At 37.5% G+C, this 14,650-nt stretch overlaps 1 pseudogene; it reads right to left on the reverse strand.

The window, feature by feature from the left end:
• Nucleotides 1-2,669: 2,669 nt before the first annotated feature.
• On the reverse strand, nt 2,670-5,989 carry LOC132116592 (uncharacterized; annotated as a pseudogene).
• Nucleotides 5,990-14,650: the final 8,661 nt, after the last annotated feature.

A 14,650-nucleotide genomic window follows, 5' to 3' on the forward strand; every position in this document is an offset into this window, starting at 1 on the left:
AATAAAAAAAATTCACAATCAAAAATAAACTTCAAAACAGTTCCAAACTTCCACTCCTCCAATCACAGCAGATCACTGGTGTCAGGTGGCATCAATTCCTTTCTGCATATGGGAAGTAGAGAGAGAAACAGGGAGAAAGGGGAAAATAAATAAATAAAGAAAACAAAACAAAACAATTACATCCTTGGAGTAACACACTCACACAGTAAGTTCTACAGATTGTAGCACCAGCACCAGATTTGGTAGCACCGCACATGTGATATGAATTTTACATGTTTTGTCTCTAAGAAATGCACAGGTCCCCATTGACTTCCATAGTATTTAATTTTTTCATACCATAGAATTCAAAGTACTATTTGGTTACCAACATTGTTCAAAATATAATCTTTTATGTTCAACAGAATAAATAAATTCATTCAGGTTTGGAACAACATAAGAGTGAGTAAATTGCATAATTTTTATTTCTTTAAAGCTTTCTCTTCTTTTGTCAAAGGAATTACACGATTCTCGTAAAAATTTGGAAAGATTGTCGACTTTTTCAAATGCACATAATAGACAATAAGTAAGTGTACACTATGCAACTATCGCTTTACATTTTCCTATATTAAAAATAGCAGAACTGTGATCCTTTCACCTAATTATCATTCTCACCTTTTTCAATCTGTCTCCACCTGTTACTTTGAAAGGTTATATTATTTGCTTTTCTATTGGTGTGTAGTTCACAGTTATCTTTTTACCTTGATTTAATTTCTTAACAGAGCTTTTTCTTTAAATATAACTTGTACTTCTACTTATGGAGATTTTGTAGTCCACTGCCACCTATTATCCCAAGAGTGCCAGTCGAATCAACAAGTCCACTTGTCCAGAGCACTTACTACTGTGTAGAGGTTTGGGGGGATAGTAAAGCTATCGGGTCAAGAGCAGTGAGTGATTCTCTTTGTCTTTTGTTGTTTGATTGCAATGGCAAACAGCATCAGTATACTGTATATAGGCTACTGTTACTTTAAGACCGAATGCACAGATCCAAAATAATTACTTACATGCATCCAATTTTTTCCCTATTATTTACGTTCACTTAAGACATGATTGTGCACTATTCATTTTCTGGGCTTACGTGAATACTAGTCAGGTCATGCATTTTGACACATACGTATGTGTATTTGATCGGTAAAAGCACAGAACTGAAATGGGTGCTCGAGTGCTGACAGACTGTGTGCTCACTCTTCGAATGAGTGTGCACAAAGTGCTGCCTGTCAGTATGCAAGTGCTAAATTCAGATATCTTGCATGGTTTATTGCAATTTTAATAACTGACATTTTTGCATTTTGCCTTTTTCTCATTTACCCACATTTCTTTATCGCTCAAATGCATCAGTAACTTTAAGCAGTCATAACACGCAATGCATTGACATGGATTTAACATTTCAGAAAGCAACAAGTGCAAATAAAATGTTAATCTTCTTTGTGGTTGCATTTTAAGACCTTTGAAACCTGGATTTAAGACATTTTGATGCTGATTAAGGCCTTATCTTTTCATTAACAAATTTAAGACATTAAGACTTTTAAAGGATCCACAGGCACCCTGAGTACAGTAGGGACAAATATTTAATGGAACTGCAAAGATTGTGTACTGGTGTTTGACTGATTGTGGTGGCCTGTCTGGGCCAAATTTTTGTCCCAGTCCAGCCCTGCATTAGAAACTTACCTAATTTGCAGTCTTCCATTCAAATTCCATAAGCCTCTGCAGGAATGTTGCTACCCGGGAGTTGATGGCTGCAACTTTTCTCTGCACAGTTCCACCTGTCTTTCGGCTTGTACTGAATTTTGCAGTGCATTTTGTGCCCTCTTCAGGATTGATCCTGACAAAGAATCTAAAAACAAACACAGGTCTTAAATGTTCATATTAACACATACAGTAGTCATCTTTAAAAGCGGCCCTGTGCATTTATCGATTTTAATGACATGGAGGCAAAGAACCACCCAAAACGAAATGATCCTAAATCATTTAATGCACAGCTAGCCATGGATAGTCCCGCTTATACCATGGTCATTTGCCAGCACTGACAACTTAAACTGTTGTTGCTGTTTGCAGAAAGTTTGCAATATTTGACCGGAAGGGACAAATTGACGGTTACTTTCGACAGTTACGTTAGATCCAGCATTCTGCCCACTTTAAATCATACACAGAGATAAAGTAGTGCGTAACATTTTATTTAGGTAATAAATTAATGGAATAGTTATTGTTTTTGATAACAAAAAAGTTTGTATTGTAATTAACAAGGTTATGACACCAACATTTTAGATACCAGTGAAATTCTCAATTACAATTTCGATACCACAACTAAAACTACTAACTAATATAAATTAAAAACAAGTTAACAGTCATTAAAGGACAAGTTCGGTATTTAAAACTTAAAGCCATGTTTTCAGATTGTTTCTGATGAAATAGAAGGGTTAAGATTGAAATTTGGACACATGCTGCTGGCCCAAGAACTTTCGGTTTCTGTGGTAGCACCCCCCCACCTCCACAATGGTTGCATAGGTGCACTGGAACAATCGTTCCTAAAACGCATTAAAATTTCATTTACAAAGATGTGAAACACACTGAGTGGTCAGGGGTGTTCACTGATATGCTCACAGAAAAATCACTGCAAAAGATGCATTTTAATCTCATTTTTGATGGTTGTTCATGCTTTCATGCTCCATCTCTCGTAGCAAAGCCTGGATGTCCTGGCTCCATTTTAGTCTTTGATTTAGGAAAAAGTTAATAATCCTCCTGCCCTTGGTGAGGAAAGCTTCATGGAGGCGTGTGTCAATATCAATATCAGTGAGCATATGAAAATGACTGCAGAGACCTCTTTTAGTGAAGAGAAATGGCCATTGCTCCTCAACTGGGAGGGGGCCATGTATTTATCATGTGCCTCTGATATATATATAGGTCAATTCCATATTCCTCTCTACGTCCATTGCCTCAACAGCTGTAGGTCCTTCTGACTTGAAGATGGTTACCAAGATCTTTCTCTTGTCTTCCAATGATTCTGCTGTTTCTCCTTGTGGAAGATTAGTGGGTTGCCATTTTGTACACCCATAACTATCCACATCTGTTCTGCTTCTTTTTATGGCAGCATCATTACCACTGCTGTCATCACTGGACCTTTTCCTAGGCTGTCGGATTCGATTACTGACATTGTCTCTATTTATGTGCTCAACTCTGGTTTTAAGCTGTCTGAACAGTGAATAATAACCACACCCCAGCTGCTCACCTTCTCCAGTCTTATCAGCAAAAGTCCCAGGGTACTTGCATACAATTAATCTGGCCACTTCAGTACAAATTGCTTTACTGGGGTTTTTGCAGTGTGCTTGCATTGCTTCAACAACAACTCTAATCAGTACCCTTCTGTCCTCTGGGTGAGCCAAGCAACCTTTTTCCATTGCCTGTAACAGTCGTACTGGCATTTTGTCCCATGGAACTTGGAAGCTGCTGATCCAGGACTTGTTTTGGTTTGAGGAAGTTTGTCGTTCAGAAGGGAGTGGAGAAATTTGTGTGGCACTGGGTGAAAATCCATCTGGCAGTATAAGTACGGGGAGTGAAACACGAGGTTCCTGACCCTCTGAAGAAGTTGAGGCCACTTGCCCATTTGCTTCTACAAAGAGTATGAAAGAGTTCCACATGAATTCCATATACACAGATACAATATTCAGACATTAATAAATTGCAGCAGGGCTCAACTTTTAACACTGCCAGTTCCATCAACTGGACCTAGTGTCTTTCCCACTGGCATCATGCAGTCCTTATTTGATTACTTTATAAAGTACACAATGCTTGTGGTAATCATACCCCTTTAAATGAAGTCAATTCAAATAGGCTTTAATTAAAGGATTAGTTCACCCCAAAATGTAAACTCTAGGCAAGTAGTATTGAGAGATTGAGTATTGAGAGATTACTGATACTTCAAGTGATGAGATGATGTGGCTGGTTTTCTTTGTTGCAGATGAATGGGAGGATTCCACACTGAATATATGTTGGAGGACACAAGTAATATTCAGGTAAGTATATAGGGTTTTGTTACCATGAGAGGGAGTTCGACAAAGGAGATCGCAGGAGTTTGGCGATGGAGGACTCAGGAGTTTGACGATGGAGGACTCAGGAGTTTGACGATGGAGGTCGCAGGAGTTTGGCGATGGAGGACTCAGGAGTTTGGAGATGGAGGACTCAGGAGCTTGGAGATGGAGGACTCAGGAGCTTGGAGATGGAGGACTCAGGAGCTTGGAGATGGAGGACTCAGGAGCTTGGAGATGGAGGACTCAGGAGCTTGGAGATGGAGGACTCAGGAGTTTGGAGATGGAGGACTCAGGAGTTTGGCGATGGAGGACTCAGGAGCTTGGAGATGGAGGACTCAGGAGTTTGGAGATGGTGGTCGCAGGAGTCTGGAGATGGAGGTAGGGATGGGACGATAACCGGTTTTATTGATAACCGTGATAAAATGTGCTGAAGGTTAGTAATATCGTTTAAAAATGAATTATCATTAAAACCGTGTTTGATTATCGCGGTTTTAATAACTCACTATTAAATCATGTCCAGCCAGCAACAGTCTGACGCAAGCGCAGCGCACAATGTTTTTTTTGTTTTTTTTCGAGAAGGAATGGCGAAAGTCAGTGACTTTTCTATGCTTTTCTATGCTTCTACACTTTTCATTGTAAGGAAGGAAATGCCACAGAATTTAATCTTTCTTTAAATTAAGTGCATAGAGTTGCTTGTTTTATTAGTTGTTTGTTGATTATTAAATATAAAACTTGCTGAAATGTTTTCAGTGTGAGCATCAACTATTTTTGAACACTTTCATCTCGTTTCAACAAAACCGTGATAATATTGATAATCGTGATAATTTTAGTCACTATAATCGTGATATTAAATTTTCATACCGTCCCATCCCTAGATGGAGGTCGCAGGAGTTTGACGATGGAGGTCGCAGGAGTTTGGCGATGGAGGACTTAGGAGTTTGGCGATGGAGGTCACAGGAGTTTGGCGATGGAGGTCACAGGAGTTTGGCGATGGAGGTCACAGGAGTTTGGCGATGGAGGTCACAGGAGTTTGGCGATGGAGGTCACAGGGTTTGGCGATGGAGGACTCGGGTTTGGCGATGGAGGACTCAGGGGTTTGGCGATGGAGGACTCAGGGGTTTGGCGATCCTATCTATCTATCCTATCCTAAATACTATCTATTTAAAGACATTCTGCTGTGAATAGGATTGATAATATGCACTTACCATTTTTGAAAGCTTGGATGAGTTTTCGGCTCTGTATCGGAGTCAGAAAAAGAGTAAAGTCATCGGATCCAACAAATATAAGGTCTTCTCTTTTTCTGACACCAATAACATCTATCAGGTGTGCAACAAGCGTCCTCAACGTCTCATCCTCCAGTTCAGGTAATGTCTTTTTAATTTCACATCGAAGGCTTTCAGTATCCATATCTGTAGTGATTTAGACAAAGCATATTGCATGATGCAGGGAGACAACATTTAGTCCTGAAGCTTGATATACTGGAAGAGGGTAGTAATCGCACAAACTGTCAGCATGGACACACATGAATTTTTCTTCTGAATTTCCTAGGCAATGAAGTCCAAGATCAATCAAAAGCACTGACTGAAGCATGTCAACCACAAAGTGCACTTGTGTATGACTGATAAAAATCATTGATATTTTTCCAAAAATGAAGTCCTGATCTTTGGCGTTCAGTGCAACAACAAACCCTTTTCTGTACTTTGTGCCTTTGTACACCACTGCTGACACTTCAGACATGGTTTCTTTTGAAAAGCCAGCTGCCCTTACAGCCTCTTGAATACAACCACAATAAAGCTGCTCATCATATTCATTGATTTCACCAACAGCTTGAACTGTAGGAGGAAACACTGAGCCACTGCAAAGGTAGGCTTGAAGCAACTGATGCCTTTCTGCCAGAGTTTTGCATAGATGAACAAAGTTGTGGAGTTTTCTAGCACATTCCTTAAAATATGAATGTTTACTCTCAAATCTGAGGGTCCACAAACGAATAAGGTCCAAAGTGCAGAATAAGGTCACTGTAATGGAGTAAATAGTGATGTTTTGGCTTCAGTGGATGGTTAGGAAAGAGGCTGCATCTCAATTGGACATAATCTTCTGTGATTGTCTTCAGGTAAGCAATCTGATTATGGTGAATTTTGGGAGCACAAATGAGTTCGACCATCTCCTTTAGTTGAAGACACAACTGCCAGACTTGACTATCCATTGGATTATGCATCCTATTGCCAACTAACAATGGCAACATTCGTAACAGACACCAGTTCTGTGCTGCAGAGCCACAAAGCCTTTTGCCATCAGCCTTCACCTCACAAGGTTTGTTGAGACCATCACTTCCTAAGTATTTAAATTGTGTGATGCATCTATTTAGTTGAGCATATGTGAACTGTTTTTCTTGTTTCACCAGATGATCAATATACAATACCAAGTCATAGGAAACGACTCCTTCAAAAAGATCATGGCCCAAACATGGAGGTAGCCCAGTACATGAAAATGTTTCAATGAATTGAAAGGCGAGTTAAACTTGACTCCCTGTACTACATCTTGACCAGTGGTGGAAAGCTGTTTCACATTCTCTTTGTGACCTTCAACTGTTCTTTTGGGCCTAACTTCAGAGGGGTCTTCTGAAAATCACTTCTGTTAATCAAGCAGTATCTGCAAAAATGTATACTGCTACTAAAGTTTTCACAGAAGCCTCCAATACAGTGGGAGCCAAGATTATCGCCACAAATGGAAATTACAGATGCTTTTCTATTGCCATCTTCTGTATCAATTCCTGCATCTTCCAAATCGTTAAGGTCTGCGATAATACTTGAAAACACCTTTTCAATTCCAAAAGTCTTCAAGTCATTCTCTCTGCAGAGCAGGACCAACTGCATCGGATCTACTAGGGAGCGGTTTTGTGGCTCTAACTCACCAAGACTCATGTACACTGCTAAGATCTTGTGTTTTTTTTTTCCTGAGCCAAGTGGATTTGCAACTTCAAATGCATCCTGGTAAAGAATGAGAGACAATGAAGAAGTGCTTTTTAAGAGAGAATTTTCTTTTACATGTTTTCCATCCAATACATCCTCCAAAACCATGTCATCTCTGTTGTGACATCTTGCTTGGCTGCACTGTACTTTAACACTGGATTGTCTGAAGAGGGTTTGCAATGTCTCCTTGATAGGCACATACTGGCAAAAGCGCTCCTTGCCAGCAGTATCAGTTCCCAGATAAATTGGTATTGGCTCAGTGTAATCAAAATGCTGCTTGTAGAATGTTTTTCTTGTTTTGTCTGATCTCAGTGGTCCTTCATTGTACAGAGTGAAGAGATCCTCTTTACTGAGACTATGAAGTATTTGATCTATCTTAGTTTGTGGAATTTTCAGTTCGAAAAGTTTTTCTTTCAACTTGTCAAAGAAGTTTGCAAAACTAGAGGTATGAATATGCTGAAACCCTTCAATAATGCACTGTGTAGTGCTAGCTGGCAACTGCATTTTTGCATGCGTTTTTAGATAGAACTGTGCCAAATCATGTAAAAATGATTCATGCACAACACATTCCTCCTCTTCATAATCAGCTATTGATGAAAGAAAAAGATTGAACTCAGGAGTACCACTGATCACTTCTGAGGGACTTGACATTTGAGCAGTGGCAACCTGTGTATGTTTCCTTGAAATATGTGCAGAAAAGGATGATCTGACTCTGAAATATTTGCAGCAGTTATCGTAGGGGCAGTACACTTTCTTTCCATCTTTGATGTGCATTTTCAAATGAGTACACAAAGATGAGAAGTTTTCTGCCACAAATGGACATCCATCAACTTTGCAATCAAGAGTACCTCTGAACTGAGTTTTTTTATTATATGGCTTACAACGCCTGTGCTTCCTGTGCATGTGGGATCTAAATGTCACAAATTTTTTAAAGGAAGCAGGACATTGCTCATCTCCACAAGCAAACCCATGGTTTGATGTGTGTTGGTGTATTTTTACATGACTGCAGAATGTTCTTAAATGTGAAAAACACAAACTGCAAACCTTGCACTTGTACATACTTGTTCAGGTATCTCTCTCTCTCTCTTTCTGGCTGCATATGATCTCTATAAAAAATAATGAATACATATTTTTAAGTGCATGCAATTAATCATTTATAATTACTTTGTCATGTTATGCAGTGGCACATGAGACTATAAAACAATCACAACAAGATAATAATTAGATGCCAAGTCAGGGCTCTACAGTGCAACCATTTCAGCCTTATATTGTTTCTAGTGCTGTCAATCGATTAAAAACTTTAACTAGATTAATCACACATTTTTTCTGTGATTAATCGCAATAAAAAAAGAAATGTTTTTGTAGGTTTTTAATATATTTTTTAATGTAATAATTTCACAGTTAATCAAATTAATGTAGAAACAACATAAAGACAGTATATTTTAAATACTTGTTTAAATGGCATCTTTTTATGAATGAAGGCCAGTATTACTGATATTAATACAGCTACTGATTTTTTTTTTTTTTTTTTTTTTACATTTATTATTAGGCTTCAAAAATATAACAGTTTTTAATTTAAGTAAACTTAAAACAATGCTAACATAAACCCATAATGCATGTCATGTTTACTCCTGCCCTTCCTGTCTTAACAGTTAGGAAATATACAGAAATTTAATAAAGTTATCAAAGTTATATGCAGTCTGCACTGCATAAACTATAAATTAAATAGTTAATCCTTATTAAAGCTACAAAAGTTATTTAGTCAAGAGCAGCGAGTCATTTTCTCTGTTCCCTTTGTTCTTTAACTTTACTGACAGGAAACTTTATTGGCTGCTGTCCCTTTAGGAGCAGACAGACACGCGGATCTCACCGTTTATATATGGTCTATGGATCTCGCCTCATTCTCTCACAACTCTTTTTGTTCATTTTAGACTTTATATACATTATTTAAGATTACTCTTATGAGGATAATCGACAAAACTGGCACTTTGGGATTTTTATTGTTAGTTCAAGCGCTTAAGAGAACTGGATTCTTGCGCCCTGTCTATGCATTGTGTGTGTGTGTGTGTGTATGTGTCACATAAGGGCATTCACAGACAGCGCATTCTCTTTTGTCTTGCCATGCTTGAAATGTTTAAAAGCATTTAAATGAATAAGAGTGTGATCATATAATGTAAAGCTAGCCAACGGATGGCCGAAAATACGGATGCTGCGTTAATTGCGTTAAATATTTTGACACGTTAAACCAGACAAAAATTAATCGCATGCGTTAACGCGTTAACGTTGACAGCACTAATTGTTTCACTTTTAAAACATCTGCGACTGATAATTACTGTGTGCGACTGTGAAAAAGTATTTAGGAGCACCAGTCGGCTGACCTGATCAGGCCTGGTTCTAGTTAGTATAACTAATAACAGCATATTGGCCAAACAGATTTTGCAAACACACCAAATTGCTTATTTTTGTGGAGAGGGAACGTGTTTTTGCAGCGGTGAGCAATGTAGCAAATCAGTCTAATCTGTTGATTTCTTGAGCAAAATGGCCAATCAGAGACGTTTGAGTTCAAATCCACTCACCGCTAAAAACGCTGGGGTTTGTTCAGTGCTGAGTTATGCAAGTTCGCAAATCCTCTCATTATAACAAAGTACAGATACATTTTGTGTTGACCGCGCATGCGCATTACGCAACATATGGGTTCTGAATCTGTACTGGATACAACAGAAATGATTAGTTCATCTCTCGAGTCTTCGGGTTCGGGTCCGAGCTCTCGTTCTTCCTGTCAGTCCCATAGAAACTATGCTGTCAGTAGCGGAAACAGAAATGATTAGTTCATCTTTCGAGTCTCGAGTTCGGATTTGGGTCCGAGTTTTTCGTTCTTCCTGTCAGTCCCATAGAGGCTATGCTGTCTGTATAGGAAAGAGAAATGATTAGTTCATCTCTCGAGTCTTCCGGTTTGAGTCCTTCGTTCTTTTGTCACTTGACTTGTCACTTGTATTGAAAACTAATTCACAACCTTTTTACAAACAAGTGTGTAGTTACGTGATGCGTTTCTGTTCTCAAATGTATATACACTATATTTGTGAATTTCTGTCATGAAGATTATTTTCTATGATATATATAGATGGAACTTTTATTTTTCAGATAATGTTTATTGCACATATTTTGTATTTTAATTCCTAAATATAAAACAATATACATTCAGACACAGTCAATAATACGAATCTAATGTTGTGATGCGAGATACCAGTGGTCACGTGACAAAAGAACGAAGGACTCAAACCCGAAGACTCGAAAAAAATTAACTAATCATTTCTGTTTTCTGCATAGTGCTATGGGTTTCTGGCTTGAAGAGCGAACGACTCGGACCCCGAAGACTCGAGAGATGAACGAATCATTTCTCTTTCCGGTACTGACAGCATATCCTCTATGGGACTGAGGAAGAACGAAAGACTCGGACCCGAACTCGATAGATTAACTAATCGTTTCTGTTTCTGGCCCTGCTGTATCACACACGGCACAGCCCAGCAGACAGATCAGAGTCAGACACTGATGAGCAGACAACTAAACAAACTAGAACAAACGTGGTAAATATGAAGTTGCAAAGGAAAGAACGTCTTGGATCAGGAGGTGAGGTGAACTAACAGAGTCAGACTGCAATAGCCTGAACTTAAGACCCAACAACTAATCAATACATAAAACATTTTGGTTTCTTATAATTTGGCTTTGGCTGCATTGCATGCTATTTTATTTATATTATTATGAAATGAACGAAATGACTCGAAAAAGATTCTTTAATTTTGCTGAACGAGACTCAAATGTCCGAGTCAGTAAAATGATCAAAACTTCCCACTACTACACAGCGGTGTTTCGTTCATGAATGAATCTGTGTTTTCAAACAAATCTAGTGAGTCAATGACCCATTCAAAAAGACAGTCGCTTGCTTTGTTCCTGAATAAATCTGCCATTTGAACGAACTGACTGAATGAATCATTCAGTGACGAAGACAGTGACTTGCTGTCCCCTACTGGCAGTTTTAGTTTAATTTTTAAAGTATTTTTTCAGTTATTTAAATCATTTAATATTTCTATATTCAAAACCTTCTATTTAAAACATTAATCTCATAACATATTGTTATCATAAATTTAAATGCATTCATGCCCCTTCTGAGCCTCATTAAAGTCCCAGTGAACAGAAAGTTGCAAACAACTTTTCTCCAGTGTTGTGAAGTATTTCCATGTGAAACGGAATTAGAGGGCAGGGTTTTACTTTATTTTTTTAATTATTTTTATTAAGGTTAAATAAATAAAAACCTTATTTACCTAAGTGCTCCTAAAAAGAAATGTAAGTGTAAAGCCCTAAGTTATGCATTACAATATGTTAATGCATCTGATAGTCAAAACATACTTACAAAGCCAAAGATCCTCAGTGCTTGTGGCTCTTAAAAGAGCCTTTGGGCTGTAGTTAGCTCCTGTTGACACAGGGAAAAGAGAAAAAGAAGAAACATTATTTTTCGTCAATGATTATTGGCTAATGACCATATGAACATGTTAAATCACAGATCTGGGATCACTTACACAATCAGATGACAATCAACACTGAAAAAAGGGAGAAGAAAATCAGTTTTACCAATAATTAGCATAGAATATCTAAAATATTTTGCAATTAATATTTTTCAATTAATCTATTGGTCTGCCTTTACATTGCTTTAAAAGCGTTACTATTTTAACATGTCATATTTCTGTCACGTTCAGAGTGAATCGCACGGTGAACCAGACAGTTTGCAGCATTCAATTGGCTGTCAGTCCAATAAACCTCTTACATCGTGTCTAGACTTTGTTGATGAGAGGATTCGGCACTGAATTAAAATGGCGTTATGAGCAGTGAGTAGATTCTGACTAACTTGAACACCTTTGATAGGTCATTGCGTTCAAGAGACCAGACAACTAACGTTATGTCTGTGAATGGCTACATTGATGCTCACCGCTGCAAAACGCGTTGTAAGATTAATTTGCCATTCTCCAGAGAGTGAACACAAATAAGCACTAATATACACTGGAGCGTTTGCCAAATCTGTTGCGCCAATACATTATTTCAGTATCAATTGAGTGTGCTCTTGCTTGCGGTGGACTGGGGGAGAGAGACTGCGAGAGAGTGCGTTTGAGAATTCGCGCCAACGTTACTTTAAATAGCCTAATGTCACACACATTTAACGGCTTTCATTTAAATGACGAGTAAAATATACCATAACTGGTCGTAAAAAATACGGAAAACCATTGTTTGTGAAAATACTACATTGTGTCCATCTAGAAAAGGCAGTCAGTCAACTGTATGACATAATGGGATATGAAAGCGGCAGTTTTTGAGGAAAACTAAAAGTTCCTTCAGACTGTCCTGTTAATAATAGCCTATTAGATTGTATTATTTACTTTCTTCATAAATTTAGCTATATTTAATTGATATTGGTAATGGTTTACGTTGTAAAAGTAACTTATAAAATAAATTTGTTAAGTAAAAAGTACTTACCTCAGAAAAACTCGCAGCTGGCTTCTAGTAGCGATCCACTCTTACAGACGTCAGTTTTGCGCGCACTCGACACGTCACACAAAAATCAGTTTACATTCTGCCAGGTTGTTGCGCGGGCTTTGCACGTGAACAACAATTGAAAATTTGTGAGGTCTAAGCAAAGTTATTATTATTATTATTATTATTATTATTATTATTATTATTATTGTTATTTAAATATCACCACACCTGTGCTCTTATACCTGGCATGAAAATAAAACAAAAAATGCCTAATTTGCCTGTATGGGAACCAGCTGTCGATTACTATTATTATTTGGGCCCGAGCACAGATGGTGAGAGGACCCTATTGTTTCTGCTCCGTTTATTATTATTATTATTATTGTTGTTGTTTTTTATTGGAGAAAATGCTACTATTAAAATTAACATCCAGTGTGTGAAATGAGAATGATTTTATGATTTTCATCTGCAGAACAAGACGGAAAAAACTATAAAACATTATCATATGACATTTTATTAGGCCTAAAAAATTTAATACAATATGCATATAGCCCTATGAGTAATACAAGTTGTGGACACAATGACAAAGGCAATGATTACAACTTAATTGTATGTATAGAAATCTGTCTTCTTCATTTACAGTAGCACTACTGCTTTTGCGTAAACAGTAAAGTACTGTAAATGACCATATACAGTAAGTTACTGTAAAATTCATACAAAATACCCACAATGCAGTGCATATTACAGTAGTTTACCGTAAATAATATAAATGGTATTTTACTGGGCTTTTTTGCGGTAAGTTACTGTAAAATTACGGCAAAGTCTAACAGGTTTGATGACAAATTATCATGGAAGGACCATGTTGATTTTATATTAAAGAAATGTGGAAAATTTTTAAATGTAATGAGAGCAGTAGCAGGTCAAGATTGGGGTGCTGATAAACAGTCATTAAAGAGAATTTATGTTGGGCTTATGCGATCAACCCTAGACTATGGATGTATTGTTTATGAGTCTGCATCATCCACGTTGTTAAATAAATTAGATGTCATGCAAGCTATAGCATTAAGACTAATTTTAAGAGCAGTTAAAGCCACACCCATTGCAGCATTACAAGTAGAGACATCAGAAATGTCATAAGAAGACAGATACTAGCAATGGCATACTGGGTAAACCTGCTAGGACAAAAAGATAGTCATCCTGTAAGGGAAGTTATGAATGATTGCTGGGAAATTTTAAATGCAACTGGTAAAGGATTTGCATGGAAAATAAAGAAGTGGGTTAATGAAGCTGGGCTAGAGTCAATATCATTTGCTCCAATAGTGGTAGTATCCCCAATTCCACCCTGGATAATAGATCAACCGGAAATAGACATAAAATTACATGAAAACAGAAGGGAAATGAATGACTCAGTTAGGTTAAATACATATGTATATGAGTATATTTAAAAAAATCATACTACACACGTTTCTTCAAATTTATACAGATGGGTCAAAGAGTAAAGAGACTGGAAGGACAGGGGCTGCATACTATGTTCCAGAGTTTGAGGTGAGGAAGGCTGGAAGGATAACAGATGGTGCATCAGTATATACAGCAGAGAGGATAGCTATTTTAATGGCACTAGAGTGGGTGTATGAAGTTAGAGCGGATAAAGTAATAATATGTTCTGATTCAATGGCAGTCCTTTTGAACTTACAATCATTGGAAACAAATAGGACATGTTAAATGAAATCATGATAAGGTTATACGGTTTACGACAGATAAGAATAATAATTAAATTTATGTGGGTACCAGCACACGTGGGAATTCAAAGTAACGAGGAAGCAGACAAGATTGCCAAAGAATCAATTAAAAATAAAGATTGCACTCAGTAGATCAGAAGGAAAACATTTAATTTCAGAAGCATGCGTTAGAAAAATGGTAGACAGTTTGGGACTCATGTCATACAGGTCGACACTATTACAAGGTTCCAAAAACCATAAAGAAAAGCAAAATACTTCACAACTTAAGTAGAAAAGAGCAAGTTATTTTCAAACATTTACAAACAGGACATTCAAATCTAAATCACACTTCACACGTTATAGGGAAACATGACACAGATCT

This window comes from Carassius carassius, chromosome 36, assembly GCF_963082965.1.
Source record: "Carassius carassius chromosome 36, fCarCar2.1, whole genome shotgun sequence".
NCBI classification, from domain to species: Eukaryota; Metazoa; Chordata; class Actinopteri; order Cypriniformes; family Cyprinidae; genus Carassius; species Carassius carassius.